Source organism: Pseudophryne corroboree, chromosome 9, assembly GCF_028390025.1.
Source record: "Pseudophryne corroboree isolate aPseCor3 chromosome 9, aPseCor3.hap2, whole genome shotgun sequence".
In the NCBI taxonomy this organism is placed as follows: domain Eukaryota; kingdom Metazoa; phylum Chordata; class Amphibia; order Anura; family Myobatrachidae; genus Pseudophryne; species Pseudophryne corroboree.
This window is the reverse complement of record NC_086452.1, coordinates 205,712,690-205,730,396: the sequence shown is the minus strand read 5'-3', so window position 1 is coordinate 205,730,396 and position 17,707 is coordinate 205,712,690.

The following is a 17,707-nucleotide window of genomic DNA, read 5'->3' as shown; positions in this document are numbered from 1 at the left end:
TATTTTTCTAACTACACATTTATCTATACATTTTCCTATCTATCAATTTCTCTACCTATACATTTTTTTATCTATGCATTTCTCTCTTTTTATACATAACCATCTATACATTTCTATCTCTGCCTATACATTACTCTATCTATACATTTCTCTATCTTTCTGTATGTTGTTCTAAGTATACATTTATCTATAAATTTCTATTTCTATATCTATCTACAATTGACTGTTTATACATTTTTTGAGGCTGTGCGTGCCAACCGTGATCTTGAGCTTGCAGAACCCACATGCTGAGTGCTTCCCTACAGTAACCCCCTTTCCCGGAACTACAATCATTCACTGGTACTCGGCTGCCACCATGACTTCAACTCTACGTACTGTAAGCTAAATATCACAAACAAATCTAATTAAAGGGAGCAGTACTGCTTTCTATCTTTACATTTCTCTATCTATGTGTTTCCTTATCTCTCAAACTATACATTTTTCTATATACACATTTCTCTCTGCCTATACATTACTCTTTCTTTCTGTATAATTTTCTAACTACACATTTATCTATAAAACTCTCTATGTCTCTAACTATATATTTTTTATTAATGCATTTCTGTCTCCTTTTATACATTACTCTATCTATACATGTTTCTGTCTTTCTATATATTTTTCTAAGTATACATTTCACTTATTCTCTGACTATACATTTTTCTATCTATCATTTTCTCTCTCTGAATATACATTTCTTTATCTATACATTGCTCTATCTTTTTTCTGTATATTTTTCTATCTATGCATTTCTCTCTCTGGCTTTACATTATACATTTTTATATATTTTTATTACTATACATTTCTCTTACTCAATCTTTTTACATTTTTCTATTTGTACATTTCCCTATCTGTCTATTTATTTATATACCTATACATATTTCTATCTGTACATTTCTCTATTTTTCTTTCTGTATATTTTTCTTACTATACATTTACGTATATATACACATTTCTATAACTTACATTTCCCCATCTCTCTAACTATACACTTTCTAAACATTTTTCTATCTATACATTTCCCTACCTACCTGTCTATTTCTCTACCTATACATTTTTCTAGCTATACATTTTTCTCTGACTATACATTATCTATACATTTTTCTATCTTTATATTTTTCTTACTCTCTACCTATACATATTTCTATCTATACATTTCCCTATCTATATATTTCTCTACCTATACATTTTTCTATCTATACATTTCTCTCTCTGACTATACATCACTCTATCTATATATTGCTCTATATTTCTTTCTGTCTATTTTTGTAATGACACAATGTTCTATACATTTCTCTAGCTTTACACATCCCTATCTTTCTAACTATACATTTTTCTATCTATGCATTTCTCTCTCTTTTTATACATTAATCTATACTTTTTTAAATATTTCTTACTATATATTTTTCTAACAATACATTTATCTATACATTTCTCTTACTATATACCTATTCATTTTTCTATCTAAACATTTCTCTCTCTAACTATACATTACTCAATCTATACATTTCTCTCTCTCTTTCCCTGTACATTACTTTGTCTATACATTTTTCTGTCTTTCTGTCTGTATATTTTTCTAAGCATACATTTATCTCTACATGTCTATATCTTACATTAACCTATCTCTTTAACTATACATTTTTTCTATCTATGAACTTCGCTCTCTGATGATACATTATACATTTTTCTACCTCTCTATATATTTTTCTAACTATACATTTCTCTTACTGTCTACATATACATGTTTCTATCTATAAATTTCTCCCTATCTTTATATATATTTTTCAAACTACTCATTTATCTATACATTTTTCTATCTCTCTAACTATACATTTTTCTATCTATACATTTCTCTCTCTGGCTTTACATTATACATTTTTATTTTTATATATTTTTATTACTATACATTTCTCTTACTCAATCTTTTTACATTTTTCTATTTGTACATTTCCCTATCTGTCTATTTATTTCTATACCTATACGTATTTCTATCTGTACATTTCTCTATTTTTCTTTCTGTATATATTTCTTACTATACATTTACGTATATATACACATTTCTATAACTTACATTTCCCCATCTCTCTAACTATACACTTTCTAAACATTTTTCTATCTATACATTTCCCTACCTATCTGTCTATTTCTCTACCTATACATTTTTCTAGCTATACATTTTTCTCTGACTATACATTATCTATACATTTTTCTATCTATATATTTTTCTTACTCTCTACCTATACATATTTCTATCTATACATTTCCCTATCTATATATTTCTCTATCTATACATTTATCTAGCTATACATTGCTCTATCTTTCTTTCTGTATATTTTTCTAGCTATACATTTATGTATACATTTCTATATCTACATTTCCCTTTCTCTCTTACTATACATTATCTATGCATTTCTATCTCTGACTATACATTATTCTATCTTTCTATATATATTTTCATAATTATACAGTTCTCTTACCCAATACCTATAGTTTTTTCTATCTATACATTCCCTATCTTTATATATTTTTCTCTACCTATATATTTTTCTATCTATACATTTATCTTTCTGACTATACATCACTCTATCTATATATTGCTCTATCTTTCTTTCTGTATATTTTTCTAACTATACATTTACCTATACATTTCTATATCTTACATTTCCCTCTCTCTCTCTCTCTAATTATACATTTTTTCTATCTATGCATTTTTCTCTCTGACTATACAGTACACATTTTACTATTTTTCTATATATTTTTTCTAACTATACAGTTCTTTTACCCAGTACCTATACATTTTTCTATCTATACATTTCCCTATCTTTATATCTATTTCTCTACCTATACAATTTTCTATCTATACATTTCTCTCTCTGACTAAACATCACTCTATCTATATATTGCTCTATATTTCTTTCTGTCTATTTTTGTAATGACACAATGTTCTATACATTTCTCTAGCTTTACACATCCCTATCTTTCTAACTATACATTTTTCTATCTATGCATTTATCACTCTTTTTATACATTAATCTATACTTTTTAACATATTTCTTTCTATATATTTTTCTAACAATACATTTATCTATACATTTCTCTTACTATATATCTTCATTTTTCTATCTAAACATTTCTCTCTCTAACTATACATTACTCAATCTATACATTTCTCTCTCTCTTTCCCTGTACATTACTTTGTCTATACATTTTTCTGTCTTTCTTTCTGTATATTTTTCTAAGCATACATTTATCTCTACATGTCTATATCTTACATTAACCTATCTCTCCAACTATACATTTTTTCTATCTATGAATTTCGCTCTCTGATGATACATTATACATTTTTCTACCTCTCGATATATTTTTCTAACTATACATTTCTCTTACACTCTACATATACATGTTTCTATCTATAAATTTCTCCCTATCTTTAGATCTATTTTTCAAACTACTCATTTATCTATACATTTTTCTATCTCTCTAACTATACATTTTTCTATCTATACATTTCCCTATCGGTCTATCTATTTCTCTACATAAACATATTTCTATCTATACATTTCTCTCTTTATATACCTTACTCTAACTATATATTTCTCTCTCTACCTATACAATTTTCTATCTATACATTTCTCTATCTTTCTGTATATTTTACTAACTATGCATTTATCTATACATTTCTCTGTCTCTACATTTCTCTTACTCTATACCTATACATATCTCGATCTATACATTTCCCTATCTGTCTATTTCTCTACCTATAAATTTTTCTATTTATTCATTTCACTCTCTGACTATACATTATACCTTTTTCTACCTTTCTATATATTTTTCTAACTATACATTTCACGTATTCTCTACCTATACATTGTTCTATCTACACATTTCTTCTGTCTTTTTTCTATTTTCTTAACTACATATTTATCTATACATTTCTCTGTCTCTCTACCTATACATTTTTTATCTATACATTTCCCTATCTCTCTAACTATACCTTTTTCTATCTGCATTTCTCTCTCTGACTATACATTACTCTATATATCTTTCTATATATTTTTCTGACTATACATTTATATATACATTTCTCTAGCTCTACATTTACCTTACTCGCTACCTATACATTTTTCTATCTAAACATTTCTCTCTCTGACTATACATTACTCTAGCTATATATTTCTCTCTCTGCCAATACATTATTCTATCTATACATTTCTCTATCTGCCTATACATTATTCTAACTATAGATTTCTCTATCGTTCCATCTATTTTTCTAACTACACATTTATCTATACATTTTCCTATCTATCAATTTCTCTACCTATACATATTTCTATCTATACATTTCCCTATCTATATATTTCTCTACCTATACATTTTTCTATCTATACATTGCTCTATCTTTCTTTCTGTATATTTTTCTAGCTATACATTTATGTATACATTTCTATATCAACATTTCCCTTTCTCTCTTACTATACATTATCTATGCATTTCTATCTCTGACTATACATTATTCTATCTTTCTATATATATTTTCATAATTATACAGTTCTCTTACACAGTACCTATACATTTTTCTATCTATACATTTCCCTATCTTTATATCTATTTTTCTACCTATACAATTTTCTATCTATACATTTCTCTCTTTGACTATACATCACTCTATCTATATATTGCTCTATATTTCTTTCTGTCTATTTTTGTAATGACACAATGTTCTATATATTTCTCTAGCTTTACACATCCCTATCTTTCTAACTATACATTTTTCTATCTATGCATTTATCACTCTTTTTATACATAACTCTATACATTTTTCTATTTTTCTATATATTTTTCTAACTATACATTTAGCTATCTGTACATTTCTTTTACTTTCAAACTATAAATTTTTCTATCTATACATTTCCTGTTCTATCTATTTCTCTATGTGTACATTTTTCTATCTATACATTTCTCTCTCTGTCTATACATTAATCTATCTATATATTTCTCTATCTTTCTTTCTGTATATTTTCTAACTACACATTTACCTATACATTTCTCTATCTATGCATTTCTCTCTCTTTTTATACATTAATCTATACTTTTTTAAATATTTCTTTCTATATATTTTTCTAACAATACATTTCTCTTACTATATACCTATTCATTTTTCTATCTAAACATTTCTCTCTCTAACTATACATTAGTCAATCTATACATTTCTCTCTCTCTTTCCCTGTACATTACTTTGTCTATACATTTTTCTGTCTTTCTTTCTCTATATTTTTCTAAGCATACATTTATATCTACATGTCTATATCTTACATTAACCTATCTCTCCAACTATACATTTTTTCTATCTATGAATTTCGCTCTCTGATGATACATTATACATTTTTCTACCTCTCGATATATTTTTCTAACTATACATTTCTCTTACTCTCTACATATGCATGTTTCTATCTATAAATTTCTCCCTATCTTTATATCTATTTTTCAAACTACTCATTTATCTATACATTTTTTTATCTCTCTAACTATACATTTTTCTATCTATACATTTCCCTATCGGTCTATCTATTTCTCTACATAAACATATTTCTATCTATACATTTCTCTCTTTTTATACCTTACTCTAACTATATATTTCTCTCTCTGCCTATACAATTTTCTATCTATACATTTCTCTATCTTTCTGTATATTTTACTAACTATGCATTTATCTCTACATTTCTCTATCTACATTTCTCTTACTCTATACGTATACATATCTCGATCTATACATTTCCCTACCTGTCTATTTCTCTACCTATAAATTTTTCTATCTATGCATTTCACTCTCTGACTATACATTATACCTTTTTCTACCTTTCTATATATTTTTCTAACTATACATTTCATGTATTCTCTACCTATACATTGTTCTATCTACACATTTCTTCTGTCTTTTTTCTATTTTTCTAACTACATATTTATCTATACATTTCTCTGTCTCTCTACCTATAAATTTTTTTATCTATACATTTCCCTATCTCTCTAACTATACCTTTTTCTATCTTTGCATTTCTCTCTCTGACTATACATTACTCTATATATTTTTCTATCTTTCTTTCTATATATTTTTCTGACTATACATTTATATATACATTTCTCTAGCTCTACATTTACCTTACTCGCTACCTATACATTTTTCTATCTAAACATTTCTTTCTCTGACTATACATTACTCTAGCTATACATTTCTCTCTCTGCCTATACATTATTCTATCTATACATTTCTCTATCTGCCTATACATTATTCTCACTATAGATTTCTCTATCTTTCCATGTATTTTTCTAACTACACATTTATCTATACATTTTCCTATCTATCAATTTCTCTACCTATACATTTTTTTATCTATGCATTTCTCTCTTTTTATACATAACCATCTATACATTTCTATCTCTGCCTATACATTACTCTATCTATACATTTCTCTATCTTTCTGTATGTTGTTCTAAGTATACATTTATCTATAAATTTCTATTTCTATATCTATCTACAATTGACTGTTTATACATTTTTTGAGGCTGTGCGTGCCAACCGTGATCTTGAGCTTGCAGAACCCACATGCTGAGTGCTTCCCTACAGTAACCCCCTTTCCCGGAACTACAATCATTCACTGGTACTCGGCTGCCACCATGACTTCAACTCTACGTACTGTAAGCTAAATATCACAAACAAATCTAATTAAAGGGAGCAGTACTGCTTTCTATCTTTACATTTCTCTATCTATGTGTTTCCTTATCTCTCAAACTATACATTTTTCTATATACACATTTCTCTCTGCCTATACATTACTCTTTCTTTCTGTATAATTTTCTAACTACACATTTATCTATAAAACTCTCTATGTCTCTAACTATATATTTTTTATTAATGCATTTCTGTCTCCTTTTATACATTACTCTATCTATACATGTTTCTGTCTTTCTATATATTTTTCTAAGTATACATTTCACTTATTCTCTGACTATACATTTTTCTATCTATCATTTTCTCTCTCTGAATATACATTTCTTTATCTATACATTGCTCTATCTTTTTTCTGTATATTTTTCTATCTATGAATTTCTCTCTCTGGCTTTACATTATACATTTTTATTTTTATATATTTTTATTACTATACATTTCTCTTACTCAATCTTTTTACATTTTTCTATTTGTACATTTCCCTATCTGTCTATTTATTTCTATACCTATACATATTTCTATCTGTACATTTCTCTATTTTTCTTTCTGTATATTTTTCTTACTATACATTTACGTATATATACACATTTCTATAACTTACATTTCCCCATCTCTCTAACTATACACTTTCTAAACATTTTTCTATCTATACATTTCCCTACCTACCTGTCTATTTCTCTACCTATACATTTTTCTAGCTATACATTTTTCTCTGACTATACATTATCTATACATTTTTCTATCTTTATATTTTTCTTACTCTCTACCTATACATATTTCTATCTATACATTTCCCTATCTATATATTTCTCTACCTATACATTTTTCTATCTATACATTTCTCTCTCTGACTATACATCACTCTATCTATATATTGCTCTATATTTCTTTCTGTCTATTTTTGTAATGACACAATGTTCTATACATTTCTCTAGCTTTACACATCCCTATCTTTCTAACTATACATTTTTCTATCTATGCATTTCTCTCTCTTTTTATACATTAATCTATACTTTTTTAAATATTTCTTACTATATATTTTTCTAACAATACATTTATCTATACATTTCTCTTACTATATACCTATTCATTTTTCTATCTAAACATTTCTCTCTCTAACTATACATTACTCAATCTATACATTTCTCTCTCTCTTTCCCTGTACATTACTTTGTCTATACATTTTTCTGTCTTTCTGTCTGTATATTTTTCTAAGCATACATTTATCTCTACATGTCTATATCTTACATTAACCTATCTCTCCAACTATACATTTTTTCTATCTATGAACTTCGCTCTCTGATGATACATTATACATTTTTCTACCTCTCGATATATTTTTCTAACTATACATTTCTCTTACACTCTACATATACATGTTTCTATCTATAAATTTCTCCCTATCTTTAGATCTATTTTTCAAACTACTCATTTATCTATACATTTTTCTATCTCTCTAACTATACATTTTTCTATCTATACATTTCCCTATCGGTCTATCTATTTCTCTACATAAACATATTTCTATCTATACATTTCTCTCTTTATATACCTTACTCTAACTATATATTTCTCTCTCTACCTATACAATTTTCTATCTATACATTTCTCTATCTTTCTGTATATTTTACTAACTATGCATTTATCTATACATTTCTCTGTCTCTACATTTCTCTTACTCTATACCTATACATATCTCGATCTATACATTTCCCTATCTGTCTATTTCTCTACCTATAAATTTTTCTATTTATTCATTTCACTCTCTGACTATACATTATACCTTTTTCTACCTTTCTATATATTTTTCTAACTATACATTTCACGTATTCTCTACCTATACATTGTTCTATCTACACATTTCTTCTGTCTTTTTTCTATTTTCTTAACTACATATTTATCTATACATTTCTCTGTCTCTCTACCTATACATTTTTTATCTATACATTTCCCTATCTCTCTAACTATACCTTTTTCTATCTGCATTTCTCTCTCTGACTATACATTACTCTATATATCTTTCTATATATTTTTCTGACTATACATTTATATATACATTTCTCTAGCTCTACATTTACCTTACTCGCTACCTATACATTTTTCTATCTAAACATTTCTCTCTCTGACTATACATTACTCTAGCTATATATTTCTCTCTCTGCCAATACATTATTCTATCTATACATTTCTCTATCTGCCTATACATTATTCTAACTATAGATTTCTCTATCGTTCCATCTATTTTTCTAACTACACATTTATCTATACATTTTCCTATCTATCAATTTCTCTACCTATACATATTTCTATCTATACATTTCCCTATCTATATATTTCTCTACCTATACATTTTTCTATCTATACATTGCTCTATCTTTCTTTCTGTATATTTTTCTAGCTATACATTTATGTATACATTTCTATATCAACATTTCCCTTTCTCTCTTACTATACATTATCTATGCATTTCTATCTCTGACTATACATTATTCTATCTTTCTATATATATTTTCATAATTATACAGTTCTCTTACACAGTACCTATACATTTTTCTATCTATACATTTCCCTATCTTTATATCTATTTTTCTACCTATACAATTTTCTATCTATACATTTCTCTCTTTGACTATACATCACTCTATCTATATATTGCTCTATATTTCTTTCTGTCTATTTTTGTAATGACACAATGTTCTATATATTTCTCTAGCTTTACACATCCCTATCTTTCTAACTATACATTTTTCTATCTATGCATTTATCACTCTTTTTATACATAACTCTATACATTTTTCTATTTTTCTATATATTTTTCTAACTATACATTTAGCTATCTGTACATTTCTTTTACTTTCAAACTATAAATTTTTCTATCTATACATTTCCTGTTCTATCTATTTCTCTATGTGTACATTTTTCTATCTATACATTTCTCTCTCTGTCTATACATTAATCTATCTATATATTTCTCTATCTTTCTTTCTGTATATTTTCTAACTACACATTTACCTATACATTTCTCTATCTATGCATTTCTCTCTCTTTTTATACATTAATCTATACTTTTTTAAATATTTCTTTCTATATATTTTTCTAACAATACATTTCTCTTACTATATACCTATTCATTTTTCTATCTAAACATTTCTCTCTCTAACTATACATTAGTCAATCTATACATTTCTCTCTCTCTTTCCCTGTACATTACTTTGTCTATACATTTTTCTGTCTTTCTTTCTCTATATTTTTCTAAGCATACATTTATATCTACATGTCTATATCTTACATTAACCTATCTCTCCAACTATACATTTTTTCTATCTATGAATTTCGCTCTCTGATGATACATTATACATTTTTCTACCTCTCGATATATTTTTCTAACTATACATTTCTCTTACTCTCTACATATGCATGTTTCTATCTATAAATTTCTCCCTATCTTTATATCTATTTTTCAAACTACTCATTTATCTATACATTTTTTTATCTCTCTAACTATACATTTTTCTATCTATACATTTCCCTATCGGTCTATCTATTTCTCTACATAAACATATTTCTATCTATACATTTCTCTCTTTTTATACCTTACTCTAACTATATATTTCTCTCTCTGCCTATACAATTTTCTATCTATACATTTCTCTATCTTTCTGTATATTTTACTAACTATGCATTTATCTCTACATTTCTCTATCTACATTTCTCTTACTCTATACGTATACATATCTCGATCTATACATTTCCCTACCTGTCTATTTCTCTACCTATAAATTTTTCTATCTATGCATTTCACTCTCTGACTATACATTATACCTTTTTCTACCTTTCTATATATTTTTCTAACTATACATTTCATGTATTCTCTACCTATACATTGTTCTATCTACACATTTCTTCTGTCTTTTTTCTATTTTTCTAACTACATATTTATCTATACATTTCTCTGTCTCTCTACCTATAAATTTTTTTATCTATACATTTCCCTATCTCTCTAACTATACCTTTTTCTATCTTTGCATTTCTCTCTCTGACTATACATTACTCTATATATTTTTCTATCTTTCTTTCTATATATTTTTCTGACTATACATTTATATATACATTTCTCTAGCTCTACATTTACCTTACTCGCTACCTATACATTTTTCTATCTAAACATTTCTTTCTCTGACTATACATTACTCTAGCTATACATTTCTCTCTCTGCCTATACATTATTCTATCTATACATTTCTCTATCTGCCTATACATTATTCTCACTATAGATTTCTCTATCTTTCCATGTATTTTTCTAACTACACATTTATCTATACATTTTCCTATCTATCAATTTCTCTACCTATACATTTTTTTATCTATGCATTTCTCTCTTTTTATACATAACCATCTATACATTTCTATCTCTGCCTATACATTACTCTATCTATACATTTCTCTATCTTTCTGTATGTTGTTCTAAGTATACATTTATCTATAAATTTCTATTTCTATATCTATCTACAATTGACTGTTTATACATTTTTTGAGGCTGTGCGTGCCAACCGTGATCTTGAGCTTGCAGAACCCACATGCTGAGTGCTTCCCTACAGTAACCCCCTTTCCCGGAACTACAATCATTCACTGGTACTCGGCTGCCACCATGACTTCAACTCTACGTACTGTAAGCTAAATATCACAAACAAATCTAATTAAAGGGAGCAGTACTGCTTTCTATCTTTACATTTCTCTATCTATGTGTTTCCTTATCTCTCAAACTATACATTTTTCTATATACACATTTCTCTCTGCCTATACATTACTCTTTCTTTCTGTATAATTTTCTAACTACACATTTATCTATAAAACTCTCTATGTCTCTAACTATATATTTTTTATTAATGCATTTCTGTCTCCTTTTATACATTACTCTATCTATACATGTTTCTGTCTTTCTATATATTTTTCTAAGTATACATTTCACTTATTCTCTGACTATACATTTTTCTATCTATCATTTTCTCTCTCTGAATATACATTTCTTTATCTATACATTGCTCTATCTTTTTTCTGTATATTTTTCTATCTATGAATTTCTCTCTCTGGCTTTACATTATACATTTTTATTTTTATATATTTTTATTACTATACATTTCTCTTACTCAATCTTTTTACATTTTTCTATTTGTACATTTCCCTATCTGTCTATTTATTTCTATACCTATACATATTTCTATCTGTACATTTCTCTATTTTTCTTTCTGTATATTTTTCTTACTATACATTTACGTATATATACACATTTCTATAACTTACATTTCCCCATCTCTCTAACTATACACTTTCTAAACATTTTTCTATCTATACATTTCCCTACCTACCTGTCTATTTCTCTACCTATACATTTTTCTAGCTATACATTTTTCTCTGACTATACATTATCTATACATTTTTCTATCTTTATATTTTTCTTACTCTCTACCTATACATATTTCTATCTATACATTTCCCTATCTATATATTTCTCTACCTATACATTTTTCTATCTATACATTTCTCTCTCTGACTATACATCACTCTATCTATATATTGCTCTATATTTCTTTCTGTCTATTTTTGTAATGACACAATGTTCTATACATTTCTCTAGCTTTACACATCCCTATCTTTCTAACTATACATTTTTCTATCTATGCATTTCTCTCTCTTTTTATACATTAATCTATACTTTTTTAAATATTTCTTACTATATATTTTTCTAACAATACATTTATCTATACATTTCTCTTACTATATACCTATTCATTTTTCTATCTAAACATTTCTCTCTCTAACTATACATTACTCAATCTATACATTTCTCTCTCTCTTTCCCTGTACATTACTTTGTCTATACATTTTTCTGTCTTTCTGTCTGTATATTTTTCTAAGCATACATTTATCTCTACATGTCTATATCTTACATTAACCTATCTCTCCAACTATACATTTTTTCTATCTATGAACTTCGCTCTCTGATGATACATTATACATTTTTCTACCTCTCTATATATTTTTCTAACTATACATTTCTCTTACTGTCTACATATACATGTTTCTATCTATAAATTTCTCCCTATCTTTATATATATTTTTCAAACTACTCATTTATCTATACATTTTTCTATCTCTCTAACTATACATTTTTCTATCTATACATTTCTCTCTCTGGCTTTACATTATACATTTTTATATATTTTTATTACTATACATTTCTCTTACTCAATCTTTTTACATTTTTCTATTTGTACATTTCCCTATCTGTCTATTTATTTCTATACCTATACATATTTCTATCTGTACATTTCTCTATTTTTCTTTCTGTATATTTTTCTTACTATACATTTACGTATATATACACATTTCTATAACTTACATTTCCCCATCTCTCTAACTATACACTTTCTAAACATTTTTCTATCTATACATTTCCCTACCTACCTGTCTATTTCTCTACCTATACATTTTTCTAGCTATACATTTTTCTCTGACTATACATTATCTATACATTTTTCTATCTTTATATTTTTCTTACTCTCTACCTATACATATTTCTATCTATACATTTCCCTATCTATATATTTCTCTACCTATACATTTTTCTATCTATACATTTCTCTCTCTGACTATACATCACTCTATCTATATATTGCTCTATATTTCTTTCTGTCTATTTTTGTAATGACACAATGTTCTATACATTTCTCTAGCTTTACACATCCCTATCTTTCTAACTATACATTTTTCTATCTATGCATTTCTCTCTCTTTTTATACATTAATCTATACTTTTTTAAATATTTCTTACTATATATTTTTCTAACAATACATTTATCTATACATTTCTCTTACTATATACCTATTCATTTTTCTATCTAAACATTTCTCTCTCTAACTATACATTACTCAATCTATACATTTCTCTCTCTCTTTCCCTGTACATTACTTTGTCTATACATTTTTCTGTCTTTCTTTCTGTATATTTTTCTAAGCATACATTTATCTCTACATGTCTATATCTTACATTAACCTATCTCTCCAACTATACATTTTTTCTATCTATGAATTTCGCTCTCTGATGATACATTATACATTTTTCTACCTCTCGATATATTTTTCTAACTATACATTTCTCTTACTGTCTACATATACATGTTTCTATCTATAAATTTCTCCCTATCTTTAGATCTATTTTTCAAACTACTCATTTATCTATACATTTTTCTATCTCTCTAACTATACATTTTTCTATCTATACTTAATTTCCCTATCGGTCTATCTATTTCTCTACATAAACATATTTCTATCTATACATTTCTCTCTTTATATACCTTACTCTAACTATATATTTCTCTCTCTACCTATACAATTTTCTATCTATACATTTCTCTATCTTTCTGTATATTTTACTAACTATGCATTTATCTATACATTTCTCTGTCTCTACATTTCTCTTACTCTATACCTATACATATCTCGATCTATACATTTCCCTATCTGTCTATTTCTCTACCTATAAATTTTTCTATCTATTCATTTCACTCTCTGACTATACATTATACCTTTTTCTACCTTTCTATATATTTTTCTAACTATACATTTCACGTATTCTCTACCTATACATTGTTCTATCTACACATTTCTTCTGTCTTTTTTCTATTTTTCTAACTACATATTTATCTATACATTTCTCTGTCTCTCTACCTATACATTTTTTTATCTATACATTTCCCTATCTCTCTAACTATACCTTTTTCTATCTGCATTTCTCTCTCTGACTATACATTACTCTATATATTTTTCTATCTTTCTATATATTTTTCTGACTATACATTTATATATACATTTCTCTATCTCTACATTTACCTTACTCGCTACCTATACATTTTTCTATCTAAACATTTCTCTCTCTGACTATACATTACTCTAGCTATACATTTCTCTCTCTGCCTATACATTATTCTATCTATACATTTCTCTATCTGCCTATACTTTATTCTAACTATAGATTTCTCTATCTTTCCATGTATTTTTCTAACTACACATTTATCTATACATTTTCCTATCTATCAATTTCTCTACCTATACATTTTTTTATCTATGCATTTCTCTCTTTTTATACATAACCATCTATACATTTCTATCTCTGCCTATACATTACTCTATCTATACATTTCTCTATCTTTCTGTATATTGTTCTAAGTATACATTTATCTATACATTTCTATTTCTATATCTATCTACAATTGACTGTTTATACATTTTTTGAGGCTGTGCGTGCCAACCGTGATCTTGAGCTTGCAGAACCCACATGCTGAGTGCTTCCCTACAGTAACCCCCTTTCCCGGAACTACAATCATTCACTGGTACTCGGCTGCCACCATGACTTCAACTCTACGTACTGTAAGCTAAATATCACAAACAAATCTAATTAAAGGGAGCAGTACTGCTTTCTATCTTTACATTTCTCTATCTATGTGTTTCCTTATCTCTCAAACTATAAATTTTTCTATATACACATTTCTCTCTGCCTATACATTACTCTTTCTTTCTGTATAATTTTCTAACTACACATTTATCTATACATCTCTCTATGTCTCTCTATTTCTATAACTTACATTTCCCCATCTCTCTAACTATACACTTTCTAAACATTTTTCTATCTATACATTTCCCTACCTACCTGTCTATTTCTCTACCTATACATTTTTCTAGCTATACATTTTTCTCTGACTATACATTATCTATACATTTTTCTATCTTTATATTTTTCTTACTCTCTACCTATACATATTTCTATCTATACATTTCCCTATCTATATATTTCTCTACCTATACATTTTTCTATCTATACATTTCTCTCTCTGACTATACATCACTCTATCTATATATTGCTCTATATTTCTTTCTGTCTATTTTTGTAATGACACAATGTTCTATACATTTCTCTAGCTTTACACATCCCTATCTTTCTAACTATACATTTTTCTATCTATGCATTTCTCTCTCTTTTTATACATTAATCTATACTTTTTTAAATATTTCTTACTATATATTTTTCTAACAATACATTTATCTATACATTTCTCTTACTATATACCTATTCATTTTTCTATCTAAACATTTCTCTCTCTAACTATACATTACTCAATCTATACATTTCTCTCTCTCTTTCCCTGTACATTACTTTGTCTATACATTTTTCTGTCTTTCTGTCTGTATATTTTTCTAAGCATACATTTATCTCTACATGTCTATATCTTACATTAACCTATCTCTCCAACTATACATTTTTTCTATCTATGAACTTCGCTCTCTGATGATACATTATACATTTTTCTACCTCTCTATATATTTTTCTAACTATACATTTCTCTTACTGTCTACATATACATGTTTCTATCTATAAATTTCTCCCTATCTTTATATATATTTTTCAAACTACTCATTTATCTATACATTTTTCTATCTCTCTAACTATACATTTTTCTATCTATACATTTCTCTCTCTGGCTTTACATTATACATTTTTATTTTTATATATTTTTATTACTATACATTTCTCTTACTCAATCTTTTTACATTTTTCTATTTGTACATTTCCCTATCTGTCTATTTATTTCTATACCTATACATATTTCTATCTGTACATTTCTCTATTTTTCTTTCTGTATATTTTTCTTACTATACATTTACGTATATATACACATTTCTATAACTTACATTTCCCCATCTCTCTAACTATACACTTTCTAAACATTTTTCTATCTATACATTTCCCTACCTACCTGTCTATTTCTCTACCTATACATTTTTCTAGCTATACATTTTTCTCTGACTATACATTATCTATACATTTTTCTATCTTTATATTTTTCTTACTCTCTACCTATACATATTTCTATCTATACATTTCCCTATCTATATATTTCTCTACCTATACATTTTTCTATCTATACATTTCTCTCTCTGACTATACATCACTCTATCTATATATTGCTCTGTATTTCTTTCTGTCTATTTTTGTAATGACACAATGTTCTATACATTTCTCTAGCTTTACACATCCCTATCTTTCTAACTATACATTTTTCTATCTATGCATTTCTCTCTCTTTTTATACATTAATCTATACTTTTTTAAATATTTCTTACTATATATTTTTCTAACAATACATTTATCTATACATTTCTCTTACTATATACCTATTCATTTTTCTATCTAAACATTTCTCTCTCTAACTATACATTACTCAATCTATACATTTCTCTCTCTCTTTCCCTGTACATTACTTTGTCTATACATTTTTCTGTCTTTCTGTCTGTATATTTTTCTAAGCATACATTTATCTCTACATGTCTATATCTTACATTAACCTATCTCTCCAACTATACATTTTTTCTATCTATGAACTTCGCTCTCTGATGATACATTATACATTTTTCTACCTCTCTATATATTTTTCTAACTATACATTTCTCTTACTGTCTACATATACATGTTTCTATCTATAAATTTCTCCCTATCTTTATATATATTTTTCAAACTACTCATTTATCTATACATTTTTCTATCTCTCTAACTATACATTTTTCTATCTATACATTTCTCTCTCTGGCTTTACATTATACATTTTTATTTTTATATATTTTTATTACTATACATTTCTCTTACTCAATCTTTTTACATTTTTCTATTTGTACATTTCCCTATCTGTCTATTTATTTCTATACCTATACGTATTTCTATCTGTACATTTCTCTATTTTTCTTTCTGTATATATTTCTTACTATACATTTACGTATATATACACATTTCTATAACTTACATTTCCCCATCTCTCTAACTATACACTTTCTAAACATTTTTCTATCTATACATTTCCCTACCTATCTGTCTATTTCTCTACCTATACATTTTTCTA